This window comes from Macrotis lagotis, chromosome 3 (genome assembly GCF_037893015.1).
Source record: "Macrotis lagotis isolate mMagLag1 chromosome 3, bilby.v1.9.chrom.fasta, whole genome shotgun sequence".
NCBI lineage: Eukaryota > Metazoa > Chordata > Mammalia > Peramelemorphia > Peramelidae > Macrotis > Macrotis lagotis.
Window position 1 is genome coordinate 122,125,023 of NC_133660.1, and position 27,872 is coordinate 122,152,894.

Below are 27,872 nucleotides of genomic sequence, written 5' to 3' on the forward strand. Positions count from 1 at the left end.
ACTTCCATATTTTTCCACCATTGTCATTGCTAATCAACTCCCTCCATTCATACCTCTCCACTACCATATACTATATTTTCTCTCTCCTTTCTCTCTGTCCCTCTTCTTAAATGTGCTATAGGGTAACTGAGTGGTGCAGCAGACTGATCACCAGCCCTGGGGCCAAGAGGCCCCAAGCCCACATACCACCCCTAAGGCCCAACAACTACTCAGCCCTGTGGTCCTGGACAGGCCATCCACTCCCAGTCACTTGCAAGAAGCAAAAAAGAAAATCTGACCTCTCTCTCCCATGGTCCACCCTTTCCTCCATCACTCACATCCCCCCTTCCCCCTGTCTCCCTTCTCTCCTTTTTACTCTAGATGTCTATACCCCATTGAGTATATATATATGCTGTTTCCTCTCTGAGCCACCTCTGATGAGAACAAAGGTTCCATCATTTCCCCTCACCTTCCCTCCCTTCCATATCATTGCAATACCTCATTGTAATAAAAAAATCTTACTATATGAAATATCTTAGCCTATTCCACCTCTCCTTTCTCTTACTCCCATTACATTTCCCTTTTAGCCATTGACTCCATTTTTACAATATATTATATCTTCAAATTCAGCTCTCTCCTGTGCCTCATCTATAAAAGCTCCTTCTACCTGCTCTATTAAATGAGAAGTTTCATATGAGTATTATCAGTATCATTTTTCTATGCAGGAATACATGCAGTTCTTCATCATTAAGTCCCTTATATTTTATCCTTCTCCACTCTCTATGCTTCATCTGAACCCTCTATTTGAAGATCAAACTTTCTGTTCAGCTCTGGTTGTTTCAACAGGAACAACTGAAATTCCTCTGGTTTATTGAAAGTTCATCTTTTTCCCCTGGAAGATGATGTTCAGTTTTGCTGGGTAGTTGATTCTCGGTTGCATTCTGAGCTCTTTTGCCTTCTGGAATATTGTATTCCAAGTCCTATGATCCCTTAATGTAGTTGCTGCTAAGTCCCATGTGATCTTGACTGCAGCTCCAGAATATTTGAATTGTGTCCTTCTGGCTGCTTGTGATATTTCTCTTTAACTTGGGAGTTCTGGAATTTGGCTATAATATTCCTGGGGGTTGTTGTTTTTTGGATCTCTTTCCAGGGGAGATTGGTGGATTCTCTCAATTTCTATTTTGCCTTCTGCTTCTAGGATATCTGATCAACTTTCTGGTAGGAATTCTTTAAAAATGAGGTCAAGGTTCTTTTCCTGATCATGACTTTCAGGTATCCCAATAATTTTTGAATTATCTTTCCTAAATCTGTTTTCCAGATCACTTGTTCTTTCAATGAGATATTTCACATTTTCTTCTAATTTTTCATTCTTTTGGTGTTGAAGTATTGTGGCTTGACTTCTTGTATAGCCAACAGTTTCCTTTAGCTCCATTCTAGATCTGAAGGATTTGTTTTCCTCAGAGAGTTTTCTTATCTCTTTTGCCATCTGGCCAATTCTGCTTTTTAAAGCATTCTTCTCCTCAATAACTCTTTGAACTGTTTTATCCATTAGATCTATGCTCGTTTTTAACATTATTTTCTTCAGCATTTTTTTGCATCTCCTCGACTAAGCTGCTGACTTCTTTTTCATGTTTTTCCTCCATCTGTCTCATTTCTTTTCCCGATTTTCTTCTATCTCCCTTACTTGATTTTCAAAATCTTTTTTGAGCTCTGTCATACCCTGAGCCCAATTTCCATTTTTCTTGGAGTCTTTAGATTTAGAAGCTTGTACTTTCTCATCTTCAGATTGAGTATTTTGATCCTTCTTGGGATCATAGACAATATATTTCTCAATGATGTTCCTCTTTTTTCTCTCTTTACTCATTTCCCCAGCCTGTGCCTGGTTTTAGGGCTTCCTGAGTTTTTGAGTAATATTGGGACCACAAGCACATCGCTCTGCCAAAGGGCTGAGGTGGAGGGGGCTGATGTTCTATGGGGAGGCTTAGACTGTGATCAGGATCTGAATGTGTCAGAGCCCCAGAATCCTGTTCCAGGAACAGAGGACAGACCTCAGAAGTCTCTCTCCACTCCCCTTCCCTTGGTAGGCTGAGCACTCAAGGCTCAGTTGCCTGGGAGCATCTGCTTACCAGCTCCACGGGCTTCTGTTTCCTGGATCTGGGCTGCCAAGGCCACCACTGCTCACTGAGGGCTGGGCTTCACCACTTACTCTGACAGAGATCCCCCAGCTGATCTTCCAAGTTGTGTGTGGTGCTTGCCAGGGTGTAGGTCAGTAAACTGCCCCTGCTGCTGTGAGCCACAGCTCCCAGGCGCCCTGGGGTTGCCTCCGGGAGGCTGAAGTTCCTTCACTCTGGCTGGCCACTCCTCTAACCCCATGGAGCGGAACCTTTCTGCTATTTTACAGGTTACCTTGGTCTGGAAATTGTCTCACTGGATCCCTTTGTGGGTTCTTTCTCTCAAAAATTTAGAGACATAATTTTATGATTTTTGAAATATTATGGAGAGAACACCTAGGAGAGGCTCTTCTCCTGTCGCCATCTTGGCTCCACCATGGGTGTGTAGATTAATGGGGGATACAGAAGAGTATGTAGTTCAATGGGGAGAGGTGTGTAAAAGAGTTGTATAAGGAAGGGATTTGTTGAAGGGCGGTTGATTGAGAAATAATAGGACAAGGTAAAAAGCTGAAAGAGAGTAGAAGAATGAGGAAGGGTTGCTACTTTCTGGAAATAGAAAAATGAGAGATACATACAAACCAATTGTATCTATGACTGTGTACATATGTAATTATATGTCTAGATGTATATATGTGGTTGTATTTATATATGTCTTTATATGTATATGAGTGTTTTATATATATATATATATGTATAGTCATATATATACTTAATTATAGTTATTCTGGGAGTAAGTGGAAGGATAAACAAATAAGTGCACAGCAGAGAACAGAAGAAAACCTAAAGCAAGCAAAGAAAAGGTGGAAAATTTTGAACAAAATATGTAATATGTATTATATAGGCTTTCTTGAAATTGAAATTTATTGTTTTATCTTATGAATCTTTTATTATGTTTTGCTGGGCCCATGTCAATGTTTTTTTTTAATTTTGTGAAATTAATAAATAGATTAAAAAAGAAAATATTATATATTGTGTACTTTATTCACTGATTTCCAAATTCCCCATGCGTATTTATATTGTTAGCATCATATCTTAAATACATCTGAAAACAGATCTTTACAAATGTTATACAAATAGTATTCTGAGATATATCATGACTATATGTTCATGTAGGGCAGTGGAGATTCGAATATCAATCTATTGTTATCATTGTGGCATGTGATAATTTGACCTTACTTGTTGAGAATGATGCCTTTGGAACTTTACCCACAGAGATTATTTCTCCTGCTTACCCTAAATGGAAGAAATTAGCTTATTGTTTTGTTTTTATTCTTGGGTCATTTTGCCAGTACCATATAGTATAGGTCTTTGGACACTATATCCATTTATCTAATTTAGTAATTAGTAACAGCAGTTCTGGGATACTCAGTGTTGCTAGGTATCAACAACTAGGGGCCTTCTTGTAGATGATAGATAAATAGATAGATAGATAGATAGATAGATAGATAGATAGATAGATAGATAGATATGGATGGATGATGGATGGATGGATGGATGGATGGATGGATGGATGGATGGATGGATGGATGGACATATATTAAAATAGCAAGCTAATTTAGGACCTGGAGAACAGATATGTGCATGTATTTGTATGTATTTGTGTGCATGGCAGCTAGATGGAAAAAACATTTAGTCTGGAGTCAGGAAGACCTTAGTTCAAATTTGACCTCAGACACTTTCTAGCTTTGTAACCCTGGGTCAAGTTAATTTAACCCTATTTGCCTCAGTTCCTTTTCTATAAAATGAGCTAGAGAAGGAAACAGAAAACCTCTCTAGTATCTTTGCCAAGAAAACCACAAATGGGATCACAAAGAATCAGATACAACTAAAATGACTGAATGACAATAAAAAATGTTTATATAGTTGTATACATAGACATATATTATCTTAGTGGGTATCTTTGTATATGTATCCATTTGTATATTTGCGTGTCTACATATATATATATATATATCCATTATTGATAACTGATTAAAAAAGTGCTCAAGTTATTATTCAGATATTTTTCCTATCTCTGATTCCATTGAGAAGTCTATGCCTCCTATAATTATTGAGGGAGGGATATGGCACACCCCTCTTACAACATATCAAATCAACCTTACAGTATTATATAATATACTAGGTAGAAATGTGTGGATTTGCCTAAGCTGGAGAATGTGCATTGTTACCCTACAGAAATCTAGAAAAATCCTTTTAGTTCAGGATAGGGTTGAGAGTCTAATTCATTCAATGACTGTTTTTAATGTTGCTTAATAGGAGAATAATTCTCTTCCCTGTAGCCCCTCACACTTTACTTCTCATTTATTATTCCTGGTGATAACCAGGTTATGAAAGCAGTATGTTGAATGTCATTAAATCAGAGTATGGGGAATCATCAATAGTGCCAGTCGCTCATCCATTTTTATGCTCATATTCTATTTATTTTTTCCTTCAATGACAGTCTCAATTATAACTGCCTAGATTACTTGACTGAGTTTTTTTAATGTCTCATATGAACATATTGAAAATTATTAGAATGGCTCCTGTTTAGATATATATGTGTGTGTATGTGTATCTGGATGTGTGTGTGTGTGTGTGTGTGTGTGTGTGTGTGTGTGTGTGTGTGTGTGTGTGTGTGTGTGTGTGAGCGAGCATAGGTAGGACTGCATGGAGTATGAGGTGGAAGAGAGGGAGAAAAAGGGAATTTCTTCCATAATAATTTACTATTTTAATAAAATATTTAATAAGACAACTGAATGTTTTCTGGCATGTATTAGGAATATTCAAAAACCCTGCTTCTAAACAGAATTTTTAAAGTACCATACCTACTTTGGTCCAAACAATTTTGAAGGAATTACATACTTTGAACAACAAAATGAACCAGTATTTCAGAGGATTTTTGATAAAACAAGCTACCCACCTTCTGAAAGAAAGTGATAGGTTCAGGATGCAGCATGAGTCATTATCTTTTTTGGACATGGCCAGTGTGGAAATTTGTTTTCCTTGTTGAAGAGAGAAAATAAATTATTTCTGTTCATTGAAAATATTGGTTGGACTCACAATTTAGACTTTTTGTAGGATGGGTAGGGCCCTTTCTTTAAAAGCTGAAAAAACACAGAATTTTCTCTCTGCTCAAATCAAATGATATAAAAATATTGAATGCATCAAATCAAAATAGGAGTACTATATTGCTTTTTAATGTTTGCTAACTATATTTTTAGTGTTGTTGTCCCTATAATCCCATGGATCATAGCATGCCAATGATATCCTTTGGGACTTTCTTGGCACAGATACTGGAATGGTTTGCCATTTCAGGAATAGTGTGTTTGGACTATTTGGGATAAAGTACAAGCCTACCTGTGCCTACCATGTGCTTCTGATATAAATCATCATTACTCCTCTTGAAGGGGAATTGAAAATAAATCTGGGTACAACTCTTACTATGCTCTAAAAGAAGACTAAAAGAAAAAAGCAAAGATGAGAGTCTTGTGGGTCAAATAAGGGAAGGAAAGGGAAAGAGAGGGAGAGAAGCCATGAGGAGAAAGAAGCATCAAGTAGTCAATTATTAGGTAATCCTTACATTCTGTCACTGTGATCAAACAATGATTCATGCTCTGTAATCTCAGTAGGTTGACTAAGGGGTTGCCCAAAATTGGTCAAAGACTCCTTTGATTCAACCCCTTGTATACAAGTGTGTCAAAGGTAAGTTTAATTCCAATCAGATCCAATAGATTAAATGATCCTGATCAGTCTTATTTGGATTGTGGCCCCAGCCAGTCTACTGCAAATACTTCACCGCTGCTTGGGTTGTGGTATTCTCCTCTCTAAACACCTGTGATTTTCACCCTCAGAGAGGTCTAGGAAAGGATCTGGCTGATGCTTTGGAGCAGAAATCAAACAAGCCCTTGGGACCTTCTGCCACATTACGGTAAGTAAATGAAAGCTGTACTAGAGTAGAGCTAAATGTTTAGAATTCAGTCAAATTGAGACCTCCTTCAAACATGTTGCAAAGTCAAATGGCTATTGATCTACTCTCTTCTGCCAGCTGGTTGACCTGGAATATTGATCAAGTCTCCACTTTAGCAAAAGTGTTAAGTGTCTCTTTCAGGCTCCAGAATTATCTCTTTGACAGGTTTGTTACCCAGCTCAGGTTAGTAATGTCTATTCAATTTGTAAAATCTCCAAGAATGACTTCTATTGCATCTGCTGTTTTGAGCCTTCAAAAAAGTTTTTTTCAAAGTACAATTTCCAGCAATTTGGCAGAAATCAGATTTAGACCAACATATTACACTATGTAATATAAAGAGCCCAAAATGGATATCTGACCTGAATATTTAGGCATTACATTTAAAAAAATAGAGAAATGGATCAGGAACTTTTCAAAGCTGGGGCTAGGGAGAGAATTCTTAGCAAACTAAGGATAAAGGCTAACAAACATATACATGTACACATACATACACACACACAATTATATCATTTTAATGACAAAATTTAAAATCATTTATCTAAACAAAATTAATGCAATTAATGTATGAAACTTTTACATTGGGAATATGTAAAAGATATCTCTAATAGGGGTATATATCCAAGAGAAATAAGGAACTTATATAAATATATAAGATCTAGATCCAATTATCAGTGAATAGTCAACTAAAATAAACAAATAGTTCTCAAAAAATTGGAAATTACTAACAATACTACTACTAAAATAATAATAATAATAACAACAACAACTAGGGTTAATCTAGCACATTAAGATTTGCAAATCGATTATATGTATTTTCTCATTTGATTTTCAAAACAATTTTGTAGCCTAGTTTCTATTATTATGCCCAATTTATAGAAGAGGAAACCGAAGCTAGGTGAGTTAAAATGACTTAAGGACCACACAACTAGTAACCTCAACAGCAACATGTAAACTCGGGTTTTCCTGACTCCAAATCCAATAACTTTATGTAGTGTGCCACATATTTGCCTAATACTCTAATAATTTTTAAGTGGAAATCAAAATAATTTAGAGGCTTCTCCTTATGCCCATCAAATTAGCAAAGATGAAAAAAGATGGAAATAATGTTAGAGGAGCTATGGAAAGGCAAAACACTAATACCTGATTGGTGAAACTATGAGGATATATAACTATTCAAGAAAACAATCTGGAATTATACTTAAAAATGTTACTAAAATGGCCATAATCTCTGACCTAGAAATCCCAATGCTAATAATATATATGAAAAAAGATCAAAGACAGAAAAAAGATCCCCAAATATTCCTAATGACACTTTTTGTGTGGGAGCAAAAAACTTGAATCAAAGTAGATGTCCATTAATTAGGGAATAGCAAGATGTTTTAGGTAAATACATTTGAATAATATTTACTATAAGAAATTAGAATTCAAGGAAGTATAAAGATATAGGATCAGAGTGAAGGTAAGTAGAATTAGAAAAACAATATTACATAATATTACATAATATCTATTAAAATTTGTATCCCTTTTGACCATATCTCTCTTAATCTGCCCTCCCCTTTATGATACCCCATCTTTTTCTCTTAGTTCCTTCTCATCCTATTTCCCTGTTGGGTAAGACAGATTCTGTTTGCAGCTGGAAATCACACACACGCACACACACACACACACATACACACACACACACAAACACACAAACACAAACATTCTTCCCCCTTTGTACCAATTTAGATGAAAGTGAGATTCAAATGATCTTACTCCCTCTTCCCCATATTTTCCCCTCTTTTGTTCAAACTCTTCCATATGTGCCTCTTTTGAAGTAATTTTCCATATGCTTCCTGTCCCTTTCCCTTTCTCCCAAAACATCCCTCTTTCTCACCCTTCAGTTTTTGCTCTTGAGATCAACATCATATCCATGTTCTATTTAAGTAGATATCTTCTATCTGCCCTAATGAAATTCTTGGGAATTACAGTGTATCGTTTTTTCCCATTTTGGAATATAAACAGTTTAACCTTAAATTCTTCATTATTTCTCTTTCATGCTTATTTCTTTAATGTCTCTTTCAAGTCTGGGTTTGAATATCAAACTTTCTATTCAATTTTTGTCTTCTCATCAGGAGTGTTTGTGAGTCCTATATTTCATTAAATATACATTCCCCTCCCTGAAGAATTGCACTCAAGTTTTTCTGAGTAGGTTATTTTTGGTTGAAATCTTTGCTACTTTTTCTTCTGGAATGCCATATTCCAAGTCCTCAACTCCATAATGGTAGCTGCAAAATCTTGTGAGATGCTTACCACAATTCCATGGTAGTCAAATGATTTCCTTCTGGCTGCTTTCAGTATTTTTTTTTTTTTTTGCTTTCAGTATTTTTTCCTAGACTTCAGAACTCCATAATATTTCTGTGAGTTTTCATTTTGAAATCTCATTGTCATCACTATGTTTTTTTTTATTTGTGTTTTGCACTCTGGTTCTAAGATGTCTGAGTAGTTTTCCTTAATAATTTCCATTGCTTAGGCTCTTATTTTCTCATGACTTTCAAGTAATCTAATAATTCTTTAACTAACTCTCCTTGATCTATTTTCCAGATCAGTAGTTTTTCTGATAATATATTTTACCTTTTCTTCTATTTTTCATTCTTTTGACTCTTGTTTCTTAAAGTCCTATGCCATCGTTAACTTTCACTAGACCAATTCTATTTTTAAGAAGATATTTTCTTCAGTAGTTTTGTGCCTTTTAACCAAGTTAAAAATGATTTTTTCATAATTTTCTTGCATTACTTTCTTTTTTTTCCTAATTTTTCCTCTACTGCTCTTTTTTAATTTTTTAATTTTAGGATTTTGCAAGGCAAATGGGGTTAAGTGACTTGCCCAAGGCCACACAGCTAGGTAATTATTAAGTGTCTGAGGCTGCATTTGAACTCAGGTCCTCCTGACTCCAGGGCCGGTACCACCTAGCCGCCCCATCTTTTTTGATTTTTTAAAATACTTTTGCTCTTTTTTATCTTTCTTTAGCTCTTCTAGGAAATTTTGTTAGGCTTATATTCAATCTGAATTTTTTCTTTGAGGGCTGGATGGATTATCAATGTTTTCATGTCATTGTCTCCTGAGTTTTCTGTAACCATAGTAGCTTTTTTTTTTCCCCAGCTTATTTCTTAAATATGAACTTAAAGATATATTTGAATACTTGCTTACTTCAGAAAGTCAGGGGAAGGTCATTGTCATAAACTTCAGGCTATTTTTTGCCCTATTTCCACATCTAGTTTTTGGTGGCCTGTAAATATTTATTACTTCCAAGGTAATATGATACAGATATGGTTATTGCACTTCTCATTCATGCTCTGGTTCTTACTTAGGTAGGATCCCTGTTCTTTATGATCACAATTCCTTTCCCTCTTGAAACTGTGGTTGATTTCCAGGTAGTGTCATCCTTATGACTGCAAACACTTCTCTCTACCCTGGAACTATATCTGGCATAGGATAGAACTGCCAAATGGTGCTAGCCAGGGATCCCATGTAATCTCTTTCTGGTTAGGTCTCAATCCCATTACCATCTCTAGGAGTTGAGTACTCTCCATACAACTGGTTCTGTTTCTGATAACACTCATAGGTTATGCTCCCAGCCATTCCCTGACTCAGTGTTACAGAACTCTTCTGTTCACCTAAATTGTCCTGGGTTAGGAAAATGTCCCACCTCAACCTTTCGTTGTTTTTTTTTACCAGTTTAGAATTCTATTTGACACATTATTTTCATGTTATTTAGAGGGGAATATTGAGAAGACTTGGCTAGAATGATCCTTTTACTCCACAATATTGACTCTCATGACTATAAAAATGTAAATAGAAAGAATAATAAGAAAAATGTGCCTCCTTCCTGTACTTACAGAAATTGGAGACTATTGGTGTGGAATATTCAAATACTGTTAGTCTCAATGTAGTAAGAACTATCCCCTATATGTTGTGATGATGGTGAGTGTATGGTAGTATTTTTTAAAGGGAGACAGAATAGACATCTCTAGTCTCTTCTTCCAATGTTGTTCTAAAAGAGAGATTTGATTTGAGAAGAAGGAAGTTGGATCCAAAAGTTTGGCTATTCTAATCTCCTCAGAAATGGCAATACTGGGTTAGTATTCTCTGTCCATTTCCTTAAATATTATTAATGAGGAAGGACCTCTGTGAGTTTGGCCTTCAAAAATATTAATTAAATTACATATGTATCAACATTCAGAATTTGTCCTAGTAAAGGACAAGCTTCCAGAGTTTGGCCTTAAGAAAGAGCAAAATTAGCTTAGCATACACAATTATTGATATTTCTCTATGCTTGCTGATTATGCAGGTGTGAGTGGGAAGGTCTGGCTAGAGAACCAAACCTCCAAAATGGAATCTTGGATCTGGGATTTTATACTATTTTAGTATCAAAAAGAAGGACCTAAAAAGTTACCTCTGGCTTGTCCAATCAAAGAAGAGAGAGACCCCTCTACTTAGGATATGGTGGAGACAACTCAAGAAGAGGGATGCAACTCAGGATTGGAGGGTGGAAACACCAGGATATCAGATATTTCATTAAAGGTTATGCTAACCTTCACAAAACATGGGAATCCTCCTCTTTCCAAGTCATAGGAGCTATCCTGATGGGATTTGGCAGTCAAACAGGCAGGGCTTTGCTTCTTAAGTTGATATTTTGTGTAAAAGTTTGGCAGTTTCACATTCAACTTTATATTGGTTCTTCAAGACTAGGTTCACCTTTTACAATTGCTTATTTGTTATAGTTAAGAGAAAATTTTCTTAAATAATGTTTTATTTAAGAGGAGGTTCTCTTTGTATCCCTGTGTATATCAGGGTACCCATGTGAAAGGTGACTTTATGATTTTCCACTCAATTTCCTAATTCTGTTCATATAGGCCAAAATGAATTAAATCAGTTTTAAAGGGCAAAATTCACCATTCACATTAGTCTAGGGTATAGGGTTTTCAGATTCTACTAAATTTCTGATCACTGTTCATTAATTGGAAGAAAGAGAACTTAAGTTTTATATATAAGACTCCATTTCCACCAGATAAATCAATGCACATGGGAAGCAGTAAATATATATATGTATGTATATGTACATATACATACATGCATGTTTATATGTGTGTAGATATATATGTGTATGCATGCATGCATGTATGTCCAAGTCAACAAAAAAACATCAAAAAAGATACGGGAAAATGTACACAAAACAATTCTCACTGAAGGAGCTCTCCCATTGGGGATGAGATATTTCAGCTTAGTTAGGAAAGAGTACCAGATCTCACTCAAAAGAAACTCCTCAAAATCTCTAATGCAAAAAATTGGGGATGGGGGCATGATTGAGATCACTAGCTTCTCTTAAGTTGCTTTCTTCCTAAATGAATCTTATTTTCCCTTAAGCAATATGAAATGTAACTTGGTATCTTCCATCTTCTCTCTCAAATCTGGAAGCCAGAAATGCTCCCAAATTACTATAGAACCCAGGGAGATTTAAAGCAACTTTAAAAACTTCAAAGACTTAAAGAACCTAGTGCTATCCTCTCTCCTGTTCTCCTCAACTCTGCCTTAACCCAAAGCTAGCACAAACATCTTCACCAATGAGGAGAGAAACAGAAAAAGGAAGTCCGCACTGATGAACTTTTTAATGTATTACAAAAAGTGATTGGTATGAAGGAGGAAACTGAGGGATGTACTTAGAAATGACAGTAATATTAAAAATTATTTTTTATTAAAAAGAAAGTAGAATTTATATAATCATTAATTATACTCTTTGATCCTTCTATTCATAAATGTCCTTTCTTCTTCAAATTACATTATTTTATCCTCAGAATATAAGTCCTCTGAGATCAGGTATTATTTGATTTTTACCTTTATGTATCCAGCATCTAAGTTCTTTCCATGTGCTTAAGAAATATTTTGTTTGATTAAATGGATTTAAATTTGGGCTAAATAACTCTAATCCCCTTGGAATATTTGGTAGTATAAGTCCATTTGAGGGTGCTCAAGTCCTTACTTAAAAGCTCCCTCATATTTTAATAGATTCTATTTATATGTACTCTTTCTGGAGTCTATTGGTGCAAAATTCTTGCATGTAGCCTGAGCTAAGACAGAGATTCTTTCTAGTAATAAGTCTAACCTAAGAATATATTTTATCCATGAAAAATCTTTAGATGTCATCATCATTATCATATTCTTGTGCTGGGCATCTTTTTTCCCTTTTTTCCTTCTTCCTCATTCCACACCCCCACACAAACACTTTTCAAATTCCTTCTATGTATTGTCTTTCCCCTTGTGGGGAAAGAACTGTCCTCGACCTTTGAGGGGTAGGACTGTCTTTATTTGTGTCCTCAGCACTGAGTCTTGTGTCTAATATAAAGTAGGTGCTTAATATATGTTATATTATATTGTTTGGCATGGCATGCATGATATGGTATAATATAGTATGGTATGAAGGAGCCTTTGTGTAAGCAATTTGCTATATGTCTTGAAAGTCTGTTCATACTCAGTTGATGAATTTGAAGAAATGAATGAAATATGACCACTTTGGGTTACCAGGTGGCACAGTGGATAGAATACTTGGTCCAGAGTCAAGAAGACTCATCTTACTGAGTTTAAATCTGGTCTCAGACACTTACTAGCTATGTGATCTCAGGCAAGTCATTTCACCCCATTCGCCTCAGTTTCCACATCTGTAAAATGAGCTGAAAAAGGAAAGGGCAAACTATCCAGTATCTTTGTCGAGACAACCCTACAAAGAGTTAGACTAACTCTCTGATAAAAACTCATAAACTAAGGACTCTAACTAAACTTTCGAGAGACAGAACCCACAAAGTGACCCAGTGAGACAGTTCTCCTACTCAAGGTAACCTGGAAAAGAGCAGAAAGGCTCTGCTCCCCGGGGTAGGAGGGGTGGCCCGCCAGAGCCAAAGAACTTCAGCCTCCCGGAGGCAGCCCCAGGATGCTGGGAGCCTCAGCTCACAGCAGCGGGGGAGTCGCCTGAGCTGCACCCCAGGGAGCACCAGCACAAAGTGGGGGAACAGCGGGGGACCTCTGCCAGAGCAAGCACTTGGAGCCCAGCCCTCAAGGTCTTTCTGCAGCCTAGACCTGGAAAAAGAAGCAGGTGGAGCCGGTAGGCAGGAGCCCCCAGGGCATGAGCCCATTGAGCTGAGGGAGGGGAGTGAAGAGAGACTGCAGAGCTCTGTCCTCTGACCCTGGAACAGGACTCTGGAGCTCTGACCACATTCAGATCCTGATCACAATCTAGGCCCCCCAATAGAACTGCAGGGCCCCCCCACACCTCAGCCCCATGGCAGAGGGGGGTGCTTATGGTCATTCACAGACCAGGAGGGAGGACAGAACCTCACACACTGAGACCCCTGTGGGAGTGTCCCAAAAGCTCAGGAAGCACCCCCAAAAAACAGGCTTAGGCTGGGAAAATGAACAAAGAAACAAGAGGAAGACCACTGAGAATTATTTTGCAAATGAGCCCAAGAAGGATCAAAATACTCAGTCTGAAGATGAGGAAGCACAAGCTCCTGCATCTAAAGACTCCAAGGAAAAACAGAAATTGGGATCAGGCTATGACAGAGCTCAAAAAAGACTTTGAAAATCAAATGAGGGAGTTAGAAGAAAAACTGGGAAAAGAAATGAGAGAGATGCAGGAAAAACATGAAAATGAAGTCAGTAGCTTAGTCAAGGAAATCCAAAAAAATGCTGAAGAAAACAGCATGCTAAAAACCAGTTTAGGTCAAATGGATAAAACAGTTCAAAAAGTTATTGAGGAGAAGAATGCTTTAAAAAGCAAAATTGGCCAGATGGAAAAAGAGATAAGAAAACTCTCTGAGGAGAACAAATCCTTCAGACAAAGAATAGAATTCAGGGAGATTGATGAATTTACCAGAAATCAGGAATCAATACTTCAAAACCAAAAAAATGAAAAATTAGAAGAAAATGTGAAATATCTCATTGAAAAAACAACTGATATGGAAAACAGACTTAGGAAAGATAATTTGAAAATTATTAGAAAACCTGAAAGTCATGATCAGGAAAAGAGCCTTGACATCATTTTCAAAGAATTACTACAGGAAAATTGCCCTGATATTCTAGAAGCAGAGGGCAAAATAGAAATGGAGAGAATCCACTGATCCCCCCCGAGAAAGAGATCCCAAAAAACCAACCTCTAGGAATATTATAGCCAAGTTCCAGAACTCCCAAGTCAAAGAGAAAATATTACAAGCAGCCAGAAGGACAGTTCAAATATCGTGGAGCTGCAGTCAGGATCACAGGACTTAGCAGCAGCTACATTGGAAGCTCCTAGGGCTTGGAATACAATATACCGGAAGACAAAAGAGCTTAGAATGCAGCCAAGAATGAACTACCCAGCAAGGCTGAATGTCCTCTTCCAGGGAAAAAGATGGACTTTCAATGAACCAGGGGAATTTCAAAGGTTCCTTTTGGAATGGCCAGAGCTGAACAGAAGGTTTGATCTTCAGATGCAGGACTCAGGTGAAGCATGGAGATTGGAGGAGAGGGGGGAAATATGAGGGACTTAATGAGGATGAACTGCATGTATAGAAAAATGATACTGATAATATTCATATGAACCATCTCAGTTAACAAAGCAGGTAGAGGGAGCTTTTATAGTTGAAGCACAGGGGAAAGCTGAAGTCGAAGATAAAATATGGTATAAAAATGGAGTTAATAAGAAAAAAAGGGAAATGTAATGGGAGAAAGAAAAAGGAGAGGGAGAATAGTCCAAGCTATTTCACATAATAAGATTTTTTTATTACAATGAGCTATTGCAATGATATGGAAGGGGGGGGAGGCAAGGGGCAATGAGGGAACCTTTGCTCTCATCAGAGATGGCTAGGAGAGGAAACAGCAAATATACTCAATGGGGTATAGACAACTGGAGTAAGAAGGAGGGGGGGAGCAGGGGGAAGGGGTGGGGATGTGAATAAAGGAGGAGAGGATGGACCATGGGGGGACAGTGGTCAAATATAACACATTTTCTTTTTTTACTTCTTGCAAGGGGCTGGGACTGGATGGCCTGCCCAGGACCATAGGGCCAGGTGGATGCTGGGCCTCAGGGGTGGTATGGGGGCTCAGAGCTTCTTGGCCCCAGGACCAGGGATCTGTCTGCTGTGCCACTCAGCGACCCTACAGCAGAGTCAGAGTGAAAGGAGAGAGAAAATATAGTACATGGTAGTGGAGAAATAAGAAAGGAGGGAGTTGCGATCAGCAATGGCAACCTTGGAAAAATATGGAAGTAACTTTTGTGATGGACTTATCATAAAGAATGTGATCCACTCACAACAGAGTTGATGGTGTTGGAACAAAGACTGAAACACATTTTTTGTTATTATTATTTGGGGGAGGGTGTAGGGCAAGTGGGGCTGGGTGGCCTGCCTGGGGCCACATAGCAGGGTGATCATTGGGTGTCTGGGGCCGGATTCGGACCCGGGTGCTCCTGGCTCAAGAGCCAATGCTCTGTCTGTCACTCAGCCACCCCTACTATTATTACTATTTTATTTTATTTTGGGTCTTTTTTTTTTCTTCTTTTTGGTTTTTGCAGGGCAGTGGGGATCGGGTGGCTTGCATGTCACATGGCTGGGTGATTATTGGGTTTACGAGGCTGGATATGGACTCAGGTGCTCATGGCTCCAGGGCTGGTGCTTCATCCATTGCACCACCTGGCCATACCTACAATTATTACTATTATTTTTTTTTAATTTTAATTTTTTTTCTCCCCCCTTTACTTTTTTGCCCAAGCAAGTCTATCTATATTCATGGGGGGAGGGGTATTTTGTTTACTTGTAAACAAGTATATTTTATTAATGTAAAGAAAAACATTTGTACAAAATGAGAATAAAAAATAAATTTTAAAAAAGAGTTAGACTAAAACAACCGAACAGTAATAAAACAACAAATGATGAAGTTGCAAACTTTAGCAAAGTTACATGATTCCTGGAAGGTTACAATTCCTAGAAAGTAGGATAAAGATAAGGGTAGGTCTTGACTTGTGATTTCATTTATATTATAAATTCCCTTTTACCAGCACAGGTTGGCAACTTAATTCCAATTTATAGTGTCAGAAAGTTCACTAAGACACTATGAGGATAAGCAGCTTGCTCAGCATCATGTAGCCAGGAGGTATTAGAGTTGGGATTCTCATTGCCTCTGAACTGATTCTCTGTCTGATACCCTGATATATCTCTCCAGACTCTTAACAATACAACTAAAGATTTTTAGTAGTTAAGATAAATTCAGATCATTTGTAATATAATAGTTCACATAGGGAAATTAAAGATTTATAGTACCTTTACATACCTTATATCAGTTTATCCTTACAATTATCTTAAGAGAAGGAGCAGCTAGGTGGAGCAGAGGATAGAGCACCAGCCCTGGAGTCAGGAGGATCTGAATTCAAATCCAGACTTAAATACTTAATTGCCTAGCTGTGGAACCTTGGGCAAGTCACTTAATCCCATTGCCTTAAATAAATAAAACAATTTTTTTTAATTATCCTAAGAGATTAGTGCTATTCATTCCTATGTGTTTGATGCAGAATATATTTAAACCTAGGTCTTCTTGACTTACTCTATCCTACAAACATTTTATTTATTTATTTTTTGGTTTTTTATATAGAGATCAGCAGTGATTTTATTGAGCTCATTACAAACAAAATATATTTATATATAAAATTTCTCTGTGTAAAATATCCCTTTCCTGTGGTCAGAGGAAACAAAAACCACCCTCCACCCATGGGGCAGTGCAGATTCCCGGCCTGGCCCTTGCTGCCTGTCAGTGAGCTCCCTGGAGAGGAAAACACAAGTTTTTCCCCTTGGACTTTGCTTGCCATGATTCCAGGTCAGCCCAGGTGCCTCATGGGACCACTGATCGGAGCTTGACTTAGTTGACCTGTCCTGAATCATTGTTTCACTCAGGCCCACTGAAAGGAGCCCATTTCATTCCAGCCCCACTCCCGGAATCTGTGCACCCTCACTTCCTTCCCAGCCTGGGCTAGGCCACTGGTCTGGTTTCAAAAGCAACAGACTCCCAGTTTGTGAGAGGCCCTGATGGGAGCCAGCTTGCTCTTTGCCTTTGTCCCACTCTGACCAGTACCTGATGCCTTCACCTGGAGGGTCACTACCCTGCCATGACAGACCAGGAGTCTGCACCTGTCTATGATGGCTGCTGCTAGGGACTGAGAAGTGACTATGGCCCCTTTGGTCCTCCTACATTGACCGACATCCCAACCCAGCATTCCCTGGGACTTCTCTTTATAAGGATGAATGGTACCTTCCCACAGGCAATAGCCTCCCCACCAACTAGAGTCAACTCCAGCTGAGGCCACAGTGCTGGAGGTTCCTGGTGCCCAGAAAATGCCACACTGGGATCCCACTGAAGAGGATGTCTAAGCCCATCTCCCTGCCTTTGAGCCTGCTTGAGCTCAGGGTCAAGGAGTCTTGTGGTTAGCAGCAGGGCCTGAGCCGTGAGGGAGTGCATCAACCCTGGCTGCTCCATAGGTAGTTCCAGATACAAGAATACTTTTTGGCCCTGTCTTGGCAATGAAGGCAAGTCTAATCAGCCAAGGACCAATTAGAGGATCCCTGAAGGGGCCCTTGGAACCAGCCACACAAATGGCAGCACTTCATTTGCCCTGGGTGTAGGGTGGAAAAGGGGGGTTGGAGGCACAAGGTTCTGGAACCTGACTCCTGGCCATCCCAGAGGCCAGTCAGTACTCTCCTACTCCTTTCTCTGGGCCAGTGGGAACACTGACAAGGTCTATAGACCAGAGGGGAATAAGGTTCTTGGCATTTCTGCCTCCATTTCCTATAGAAATTCACCAACTTGGAGAGAACCCAGGCTTCACAGGGGCAAGTGTAGAATCTCTGAGCTGGAGGCCTGCTGGTCAATGTGAAGAGCACAAAAGAGGATAAAAGGATGTAGCCCTCCCCAACAGAAGGCTGGGTAAAGGGGTCCCTCCTCTCACAACAGAAAACAGCCAACATGGGCCATGCTGGTTGGCCATGAGGAAACCAATGGGCTTATCCTCTTGTATTTACTCCTCAACCCTGCGACCTAATGAATTTGAATCTCATAAAATGGTAGGAAGAGCATTCCCCCTGCCAGCCACAAGCTGCTCCTCTCCACAGAGAACCCCCAGTCTACCCTGGCCTGGTCTGTTAGCAGCATGAAGAAGGGTCCAGGAGCTCCACTGCCCACACAGATGGGGTGGCCAGCAACCCCAGGGGGGACAGTGGTCTGGCTGCCAAGGTCAGCTATAGGTATAGGCACAAAGCCTGGGGCATAGGGGCTTCTCATCCACACCCAGGGTCTGAGGGTTCAGCAGCTGCAGCAGCTTGAGCGACTGCCAGGCCTGAGGTCAGCTGTCACTGTAGACAAAAAGGATGTCCTCGTCTGTGCCATAACTAGTCCTGGTTTCCTCAAAGTTAGTCACACTGGTGCTGCACATGTGGTCTGCATAGGCCGTGTTGTTGTAGAAGATGCTCTTGGAGGCCCTGTTGTAGCCACACAGCACGATAAAGTGGCCCTGGTAGTCAGGACCCCTGCAAAAGCACTTCTGGCCAATTGGCAGGAAGCAGCAGTACTTGACAGGGCTGGAGCACAGGTCACACAAGAGCAGTACTGCCTTGACCAAGATGATGGCCACGTGCCCTTGGGACAGGTGTTCCTGGATGTCCTGGACAGTCACTGTGCACTTGTCCACCAACACCTTGCAGGATGAGGCTCTGGCGAAAAGTTGGTTCACCCTGCTCTCCTCGGCATCTAAGTGTCTCCTGTAGAAGGACTGGTTCAAGTAGCCCTTGTCCACGCCCAGTGTCCTCATGTAGAAGCGGTGGTGGGCTCTGAAGTGGCGCATCAGGTAGGCCAGGTCGATGGTCCAGATGCTGCGGGTGAGCTGCAGCTCCTATAGCACCTGCTTGAAGGCAGCGTCATCCTCCAGGAGCCTTAGGTACCTGAGCACCATCCTGGAGCAGGCCAGGCCGCAGTCCCAGTGGTAGAGCTGCTGCTCGATGGGCACCTTCAGTTGCACGAAGTCGCTGGCCTTGGCCTCGGCTCCCTTGGCCTCTTCCCTCATGCTGCCTGCAGGCGGGCGGGCTGGAGCTCGGGCTCTGGGGACACTTCGGAAGCGCTCCTGCCTGGGTGGCGGCCCCTTCTCGACTCCCGGGTCCCTCTCTGGCCCCACCACCGCCGCCACCACTGCTCCAGAGAGGACCCTACAAATATATTTTAAAAAGAAGGTAGAGGGGCGGCTAGGTGGCACAGTGGATAAAGCACCGGCCCTGGAGCCAGGTACCTGGGTTCAAATCCAGTCTCAGGCACTTAATAATTACCTAGCTGTGTGGCCTTGGGCAAGCCACTTAACCCCATTTGCCTTGCAAAAAAAAAAAGAAGGTAGAGAAAAGCACATCACGGTTCTGATGGTCCTCTACAAATTTATGTTAGAGAATCTCAACTCAATTCTCATTGCCACTAGGCAATCCTTCTATACCTAACAACAATCTACTATCCCACTCTATAGTATCTCTTCCAAATCTTTTCAGCCCTTCTCAAGTCTCCTATGATTCCCCTTCTCCCATTCTTTCAGAAAAGAAACTTGACATATTTTATAGAAAAAAAAAATGGAGGACATTCATGATGAACTCCCTCTTTGTACCTCTTTCTCATGTCATATTAGTCAAATGCCTTTTGTCATTTTGTCTTCCTTCATCCATCTCCCCTGAAGAAGTGACTTTATTCTTTATCAAGGCAAATCCCTTTACATGCACAAGCAATCCCATTGTATTCCTCTTATCTAGAGCCACAGTAGAATAGAGAATTGGGCCTAGAATAAGGAAGACTTGAGTTCAAATTAGACCTCCAACAATGACTGTGATCCTCTGTAAGTCACTTAACCTGTCTCTCTCAGGTTTCTCAACTGGAAAAAATGGGGATAATTATAGCACCTATATCCATTAAAGCACAAAGGAGACAATGACTACTACAGGTAAAAGGAAGATTTTATCCTGAATGAAAAGTCAGGAAAAAAAAACTTGAGGAAAATTTTGAACCTGAAGTACAAAGTTTGGTTTTTTTTGAGCTGTTTCAGACTCTCCAAGTTCCCATTTGAGGTTGTCTTGGCAAAGATGGTAGAATGATTTGTCATTTCCTTTTCCTGCTCATTTTACAGATGAGGAAACTGAGGCAAATGGGATTAAGTGACTTGCCTAGAAGCCCACAACTAGTTAGTGTCTGAGGCTATATTTGAACCCAGGAAGATGAGTCTTCCTAACCCTGGTCCTGTACTAAATCCACTGTGCCATTTAACTGCCTGGTGTGATCATATTTCATTCATTTATTCAACTTTATCATTTGAATATGGACAGACTTGCAAGATAGGTAGCAAACTGACTTCTTATCATACCATCCAATGCCATACCACAAATGTCAGTTGTTATTATCAAGTTGGAGATAAACAAATGCAGATCTGGCAAATTTTCATTAATCAAGAACAAGAGTCGAAAGTTTGAAGATCATCAGATACCATCATTGTAATTTTGGTCATAAATGATGCTGACTTATATGGTTTTGGGGAAACCAAAGACATTGGGTTCCAGGAGGAATATGGTTTCAGAGCTGAATAGAATAGATCATCATGAGACAGATTAGTTTTACCCTTCACTTGAAGATTTGTTGCCTAGTGTACCAATACATGTGAAGCACATTGTATGTAGCTGCTTGGATGAAGAACCAATTGTGGAACTCTGACTGAAAATCTTTGTTAAGTCAAAGTCCTCTGAGCCCGATGATACCAAAGTGCCAAGATGTTTGGGGAAGGGGTGGCTAGGTGGCACAGTGGATAAAGCACTGGTCTTGGAGTCAGGAGAACCTGGGTTCAAATCTAAACTCAGACACTTAATGATTACCTAGCTGCGTGGCCTTGGCCAAGCCACTTAACCCCATTTGCCTTGCAAAAACCTAAAACAAAAAAGATGTTCTGGGAAAGACCTACATCTAAAAGCCAAGGTCTCCCATTGTATTCAGATTTACACCAGTCACCCTGTTCCTACTATATCAAACCACTGACTTCAGATGGTTCTGGAAGAGATAGTGAGAATCATGTCTTTACACAACCTCCCTTCACTCTAATCCAAATCCTGTGCATGTCATGACATCATTTACTTGAGATCTTGGTCATCTTCCAGACTGAAAGACAATTTATATTAAGTGTTTTCCAATTATATTTTTGTGAATTTGTTTTTATAAATAATAAATAGCAATATCTATTATGTTTTTAATCTGGTTTGGTTGTTCTCCAGTTGGTGGTGTGTTTGACATCTCTGGTGTAGTCTCATGCCCTTATTTTACAGATGAAGAAACTGAGGCCCGGGGTAATCAAGTGATTCGCCCAGGTGCAATTCTCTCTAACTACAAATACAGTCTTACCATCCCCATCATTATTCTAGGTACAATAGGACCTACTGAAAAAGCTTGGTAAGACAGGGTTCCGGCCCTTGAGGAGTTTTCTATTTATTTGGGGAAAACAAGTCTGCATATATGAAACGATGGGAGTGATACTGAAAATAAGCACTCTAGGATTTCAGCGAAGTCCATCAGGAACAATTTTATTCTTTACAACAATTCTGTAAAGCTAGGCAAGCAGATAGTGGAAAGTGGGAGAGAAGGCGGGAAAGTAATGCAGGTGCCGATCCGCGTGCCATAGAAGCTGGCAACGATTTCACCTGTCCAATGGTGAAATAGGGTTCTCTGTCCTAGGAAGCCCAGTTCTCCTCCTGACTGTTTCTACGGATCTTGACCCAAGTCACTGAAATTCTTCAGGCCCCGCTTTTCCCATCTGCAAAATGAAGGTTCAGGGTCTTTCGGGACCCTTCCAGTTCTGATGTTTCACCTCCCACCTAACTGTACTCACCTTGCCCCCAAGACCCGCCCTTCCGTAGGCCCCGCCCCTGACCGGGAGGGGGGCCCGGGCGAGGAGCCCCGCCCCCGCTCCTGCGGTTTCCCTGGTGACCGTGCTCGGCGTCCCCCCTCCCTTCCCGCACCCTTTTCATCCTCAAGTCCCCACCTCCGCCTGGGGCCGGCTGGAGGCGAGGGTCGCGGTGACCTGGGCTGCTGAAGAAGCTGGAGGAGGGGGCAGCAGCAGGGTCCCGGGGCAGTCGCCGCCGCCCCAGGAGGAGGAGGAGGAGGAGGTGGAGGAAGAGAAGGGAAGAAAGAAAAACAGTGGCTTCTTTCCCCAACAGACTGAGGTTGGTGACCCTGGAGCGGGGATAAATGGGTGGAGGCGGGAGAGAGGGCCACCTATTCCCCTCACCCCACATTCACGGCGTCCCCGCCAGGCTCGGACCCCTGCCTGGCCAAGGGCTGGGGACGTGGGTGGGACGGAGAGGGGGACCCCTCGGAGAGGAGCAGTTGAGTCAAGGACTGGGACCTTTTTTTTAAACCACCCCAGTTTCTTCAGCCCGCCCATCTCAGTTCCGCCCCCTCCCCCTGACCTGCCCAGTTCTGAGAATCCCCCTGGCTGGGCTAAGTTAAGGAGTGAAACCTTCCAGAGGATAAATGAGCAGAACCAGACCCCCTCCTCACCCCCAGCCCCAAAGCACTCTCAGTTAATGATGATGATAATGAGAGCAATATGATTAATCCAGATTTGAAAGTCGGTGGGGGGGGGGGGAAGAGGAGAACTGAAAATTCTGGTTGGATGGATGAATCCATGCACTCATGCAAGCATTTACATATTTAGATCTACCAGTTATCAATCTATATGGCTCTAGATATAGATTTACAGATATGTATATTATTAGTTCCCACAAACATATAATCCACATCTACATATATGTATTCAATTATATTCCATATACATCTATTCACACAGATAAAAATATTGTTATGTATAGATACAGCCATATATATGTGTAATAGTATTAATATATATCTATAACTCACATAGCTCTAGATCATTTCATTTTTAATAGCTCCACAAGTTATCGAGTTTTTCCTTATCTTACACCTAAATTTGCCCTTTTTTCATTTTTGCTTACATTCTCTCTTCTCCCAGGCAAAACCGAGAGAAAGAGATAGATACATACATAGATACATACACACATAGATAGCATATCTAGATAGATAGTTACATATATAAATACTATGTATTTATCAACTATCTGTTTATTCAATCTTAACTTTAATGTGAAAACCTTAGTTGATTATACTTGTTGGTTCCTATGTGAAATTCTCATACTTTGCTGGAAACTGAGAAGACTCATGGGTTAGGGGTCCTAATAATAAGCCCCAAAACTCAGATAGGTCTCTCCCCCCCCCCTTTTTTTACCAGTAAAACATCAAAAAAAAGGCCACAGACTCAATGCAAAATGTAGGAGAAATTTTTATTTGTTTTATTTTTTTGGTTGGTGAGAGGCAATTCACTGAATTAGGGATGTGGTCCTGTAGTAGAAATCACCCTTTTAAAAATGTATAAGAAATTATAGGTCTTACTGAACATATAAAAATGCATGTTTCTAAAAGTTGACCTTAAACCTCTTCTTTCTTTTATTATTGCTTTTTCTTCCTTGATTTTGCAGTTGGAAGCCTGTAAGACCTGAGATACATCTGGACTAACCTTAAAATGTAAGTTAAGTTGGGTTTTCTAAAATCTTACTGCATTTATAATTCATATTTTAAAATATATGTGTTATATATATACTACATACATAGATAGCTGATAGATAAATAGATAGATATTTAATGTGATCAATAAATGTTTATTGATGGGATAGCATATCCATCCAAAAGCACTTAAATAATTCAAGATTATTTAGCAGCTATCATTAGGATATTCCATAAGAACTTTCTGACTTTTTAAGAACAAATCTAAATATACTCCATTTACTTTTAAAGTAACATTGCAATTACATCTTTCCTTATAGATGTTCATGGTAACTTGTGATGTTGGTATGAAAATTTCCATTTCTTCTAAGTGAATGTGTATTGATGAAATAATTGAATTGTACTACATTACATATTCACATTTATTTTTCTCTTGAATTCACTTTGTTCTTATTGAGTCATCTTTCAGTCTTGTCCAACTCCTTGTGACTCCATTTAGAGTTTTCTTGGTTTACATACAGAGTGGTTTACCAGTTCCTTCTTCAGATCATTTTATAGATGAGGAAACCGAGGCAAATAGGGTTAAATTACTTGCTCAGGATCACCCAGGTAGACTGAATTTGAATTCAGGGTGGTAAGTAAGCCCTGTACTCTATCCAGTGCCCCCTAACTGCCCAGTCCACCAGCAGCTGAATAATGCACTATTTTTGGAGCATCTAGGATGTAAAGAAATTTATACTCTATTTCAAACCTTGAAGTAAAATTCTTAAAGCTTTTTAAAGTCTATGTGAGGCAGTAACATTCATCTGATGTCTCTGAACAGGGAAGCAGTCATAGCTACTCAAGCATCCCCCCTAAAGTGCTAGAACCCTCCCTCCCCATCCCAGCCACACAGCTTTTCTATGATTCAGGATGAGGGAATCCCCTTAGAAGAATTTTATTTGGGGGTGGGGGGTGACAAAATTTAAATTTGCATCCCAGGAAGCATTCAGCTCTCTCAAACCTTTCATCCTGTACTTTTGCATTCTCATTTGACTCTGCTAGTGGGGTTCAGCTACCAGAGACAGTAACTGTGATATGAGAGTCAACCGGGAGATCAAAGGCCCCACCAAATCTCTTCTGAATACCAACAATAGAAAGGCTTTAGGCAGCTTTTTGATCTTTGGCTCAGCACCCCTTTTGTCACCAATGTATCACCTCCCATAAGCTGGCACCCTGGATCGATGCCCCCTCTCCTCCTTCTACTCAAAATGTTTCTGCCACTTCTCAAAGAAACTGAGCCTTAACTTCAGATGTGATGTTTCTAGAGCTGACACCTGGAGAAGTTCCCCATTCGCTCCCTTCTCTTTCTCTTGTTTTTCCTCTCTTCAGGCAGGAAACCTGGTTCTCTTTGCTTCTAGCTTTTAGGGACAGCATTAGCAACTAGCATATCCATGACTATAGGACAGGTGACCATTCAGCAGATCACACTGAACTCAGTCTTTGATGCAGCTGCCTCTAGATCTGAGTTAATTATTTGAAGGGTTTGGGAAAACAGCCTGACCAAGCCAAGCTTGGGGAGAGCAACTCATTTCAAAGAAAAAAAAAAGATGGTGACTTTCTAAACTCCATCAGTGTGGTGTCTAAATCCATGCCTCATTCCAGGTTATTCCCAGATAAACAGCAATGGCAACTATTCCTATTGATGATACTCAGAGAATGGGTGTTAACTTTGCCAGAATTCTGGTCACCTAAGTTGTAATATATTAAAGTATGTATTGCCTTAATTAAGCATTAAAGACTCACAGAACTGCAAGGGGCCTTGAAAGTCATCTCAACCTGTTTACTCAGTTCCCAAGGATGATTCCCTTCTACAACCCTGATATGAATGTCTGTATGATGAGTGAGTTAGTCAACTTTTGCTCAAACATCTCTAGTGAGATTAAAGCCACTACCTTCTGAGCCCATTTTATCTTTGAATGATATAGTTGTTGGGGAGTTTTTCCTTATCTCAGGTCAATATTGACCTTTTTCAACTTCTCTCTCCTGCCAGGCAGAACAAGTCTATTCCCCCTTCCACATTCTTTCTTTCACATTGTTAAAAATAATTATCACTCCCCTCTTCCTAAGCCCTTTTCTTCAAACTGAATATCACCCTTAAGTCATTCATCGATTTAATCATCCTTCTCAAGATGCTTTCCAGCTAATCACTTTCCTTCCTAAAATGGAATACCCCATTACTAACTCAAACAACAGTGTACTGAAATCTATTCTGCCACCTTATCTTGGTATGTTAGTGATTTATTTCCTGACTATTATGCAAGTTTAATAATGTACTTGAATGTAGTATTAAGAAAAGTGCTGAAAACTGATTGCCCTTTTGATGCAGTTGAGGACCAGTTTGTCTAAATGAAGAAAGGTTCATCACAAAAATGTTGACTACAAACTGAGGATTAGTTTTGACCAAGAAACCCATGAAACTTTTGAATAAGACATAAAGGCCATGTAGAAGTCTGGAGAGGGGAGTAACTAACACACTAGGGAAAAACAAAACAAAATAAAACAAAACAAAACACTGCAGTACTATACAATAGAAAGAGTTTTAAATCTGGAGTCAAAAGTATTGAATTTCAAACCTTAGTTCTTTCATATATTATCTGTGTGACTTTGGGCTTTCTTTCCTTATCTGTAAAATGAACAGATGAGACTAGATGACCTGTAAGATTTTTCTCCCCACCCCCCACTCCCCAACTCTAAATCTGTTCTATAGTCCTATGTTAGATCTTTGGAAGACGTGAGAAAGTGAGATCCTTTTTTTTAAGGGTTTTTTTTTTGCAAGGCAATGGAGTTAAGTGGCTTGCTATTCCTGACTCCAGGGCCAGTGCTCCAAACTCTGCCACCTAGCTGTCCCAGAAAGTGAGATTCGTAAAAAGAAAGGTGATCATCAAATATGAATTGATTATTTAAAACATTCTAATATTTCTTTCTTTCTATTTGATTTACAAATAAAATACCTATATAGCAGCACATATTTTGCCTGAAATGAACCATCCTTTTTTTTTTAGGAATATAATGTACAATGGTCTTCCCCAATGAAAAAAAGCAAGTGCTTTGTATTAAGAACACAGAGAGAAAGCAGGATCTTATCTATGGTGGAGGACATCATGAGAGTAGCCCTTGGCTACTTTGATTCTTGGTTTGAATTTTTGCTATATAAATTAGCTCTGGATTCAATTTCTTTTTCCTTTTTTGCACTCACTTAAAATATCTCAACTTTTTTCACTTTAAAATTCAGTTTTTACCACCCCCCATTCAAAGTTTATGCCTTCAGGCTTGCCAGCAGGGCTTACGATACTTACATTAAACTAAATTTAAGAGTAAAGGTGCTCCCGCTGCTAATGTTCTCAGATCAGAGGAAAGCAAAATGAAGGAACTGGCAGCTGAAACTTTAATAGTAGGAAACGTTGACTGAGAACTTGAAAAAAAAATTTCCAGTTGATCTGGATGACAAAGAAGTCTTGTTCATCTCTATGTACAGTACTTTGAAATGGCAAACTTGACTTTGTTGGGTAATTATCTTCTGAAGTGAATTTTTTTCTATCCCAGTTTCTAAAATATGCATTTTATATTGAACCATACATAGGTAAGCACATTTTATGGGGTCAGTATTAATGCTTCCCATTTCAGTGATGAGATGACTGTTTATATAGATTATAGACAAGGAGGTCTAGCTCCTATGACTCCAAGTCACCACAGAAATTAATTAGGCCCTTCTATTGTTTGAGGAAATTTCTGTCTATTGTTTTGTTTAGGAAAGTCACCCTCACCAAATCCCAAATCCTAAATTCTAAACTGACCACAATCCGTGATACATCTAACCCATCAGCCTCTCCCATTCTATGAACTTACCACTCAACATGTCCGTTGGTCACTCAATCATTTCTGTTTGTCCAGATCTATTTTCTTCATTTAATTTCACCCAATGCTAATAATTGGTGCTTAATAACTACTTTTCAGTTCAATTAGGTAGTTTGATACTTTCTCTTCACAATACCAAAACAGCACAATGTCTGGCCCATAGCAGGCATTGTATAGAATGCTTTCATTCAATACTGTGCTGACTGACCATAGGAGCATAACCTTCATGCCAACCCTTACTGTAA

At 39.7% G+C, this 27,872-nt stretch overlaps 1 protein-coding gene and 1 pseudogene across 1 annotated transcript in view; one reads left to right on the plus strand and one right to left on the minus strand.

The window, feature by feature from the left end:
* Positions 1-18,490: 18,490 nt before the first annotated feature.
* LOC141516220 (protein GUCD1 pseudogene) lies at positions 18,491-19,207 on the minus strand (annotated as a pseudogene).
* Positions 19,208-22,133: 2,926 nt separating this feature from the next.
* The window catches only part of TTC29 (tetratricopeptide repeat domain 29), a 287,488-nt gene continuing 281,749 nt past the window's right edge, over positions 22,134-27,872 (plus strand). The window contains exons 1-2 of the mRNA XM_074231575.1: positions 22,134-22,373; positions 23,706-23,751. The gene's annotated coding sequence lies outside the window, so the exon portion shown is untranslated. The remainder of the gene's footprint in view (positions 22,374-23,705; positions 23,752-27,872) is intronic.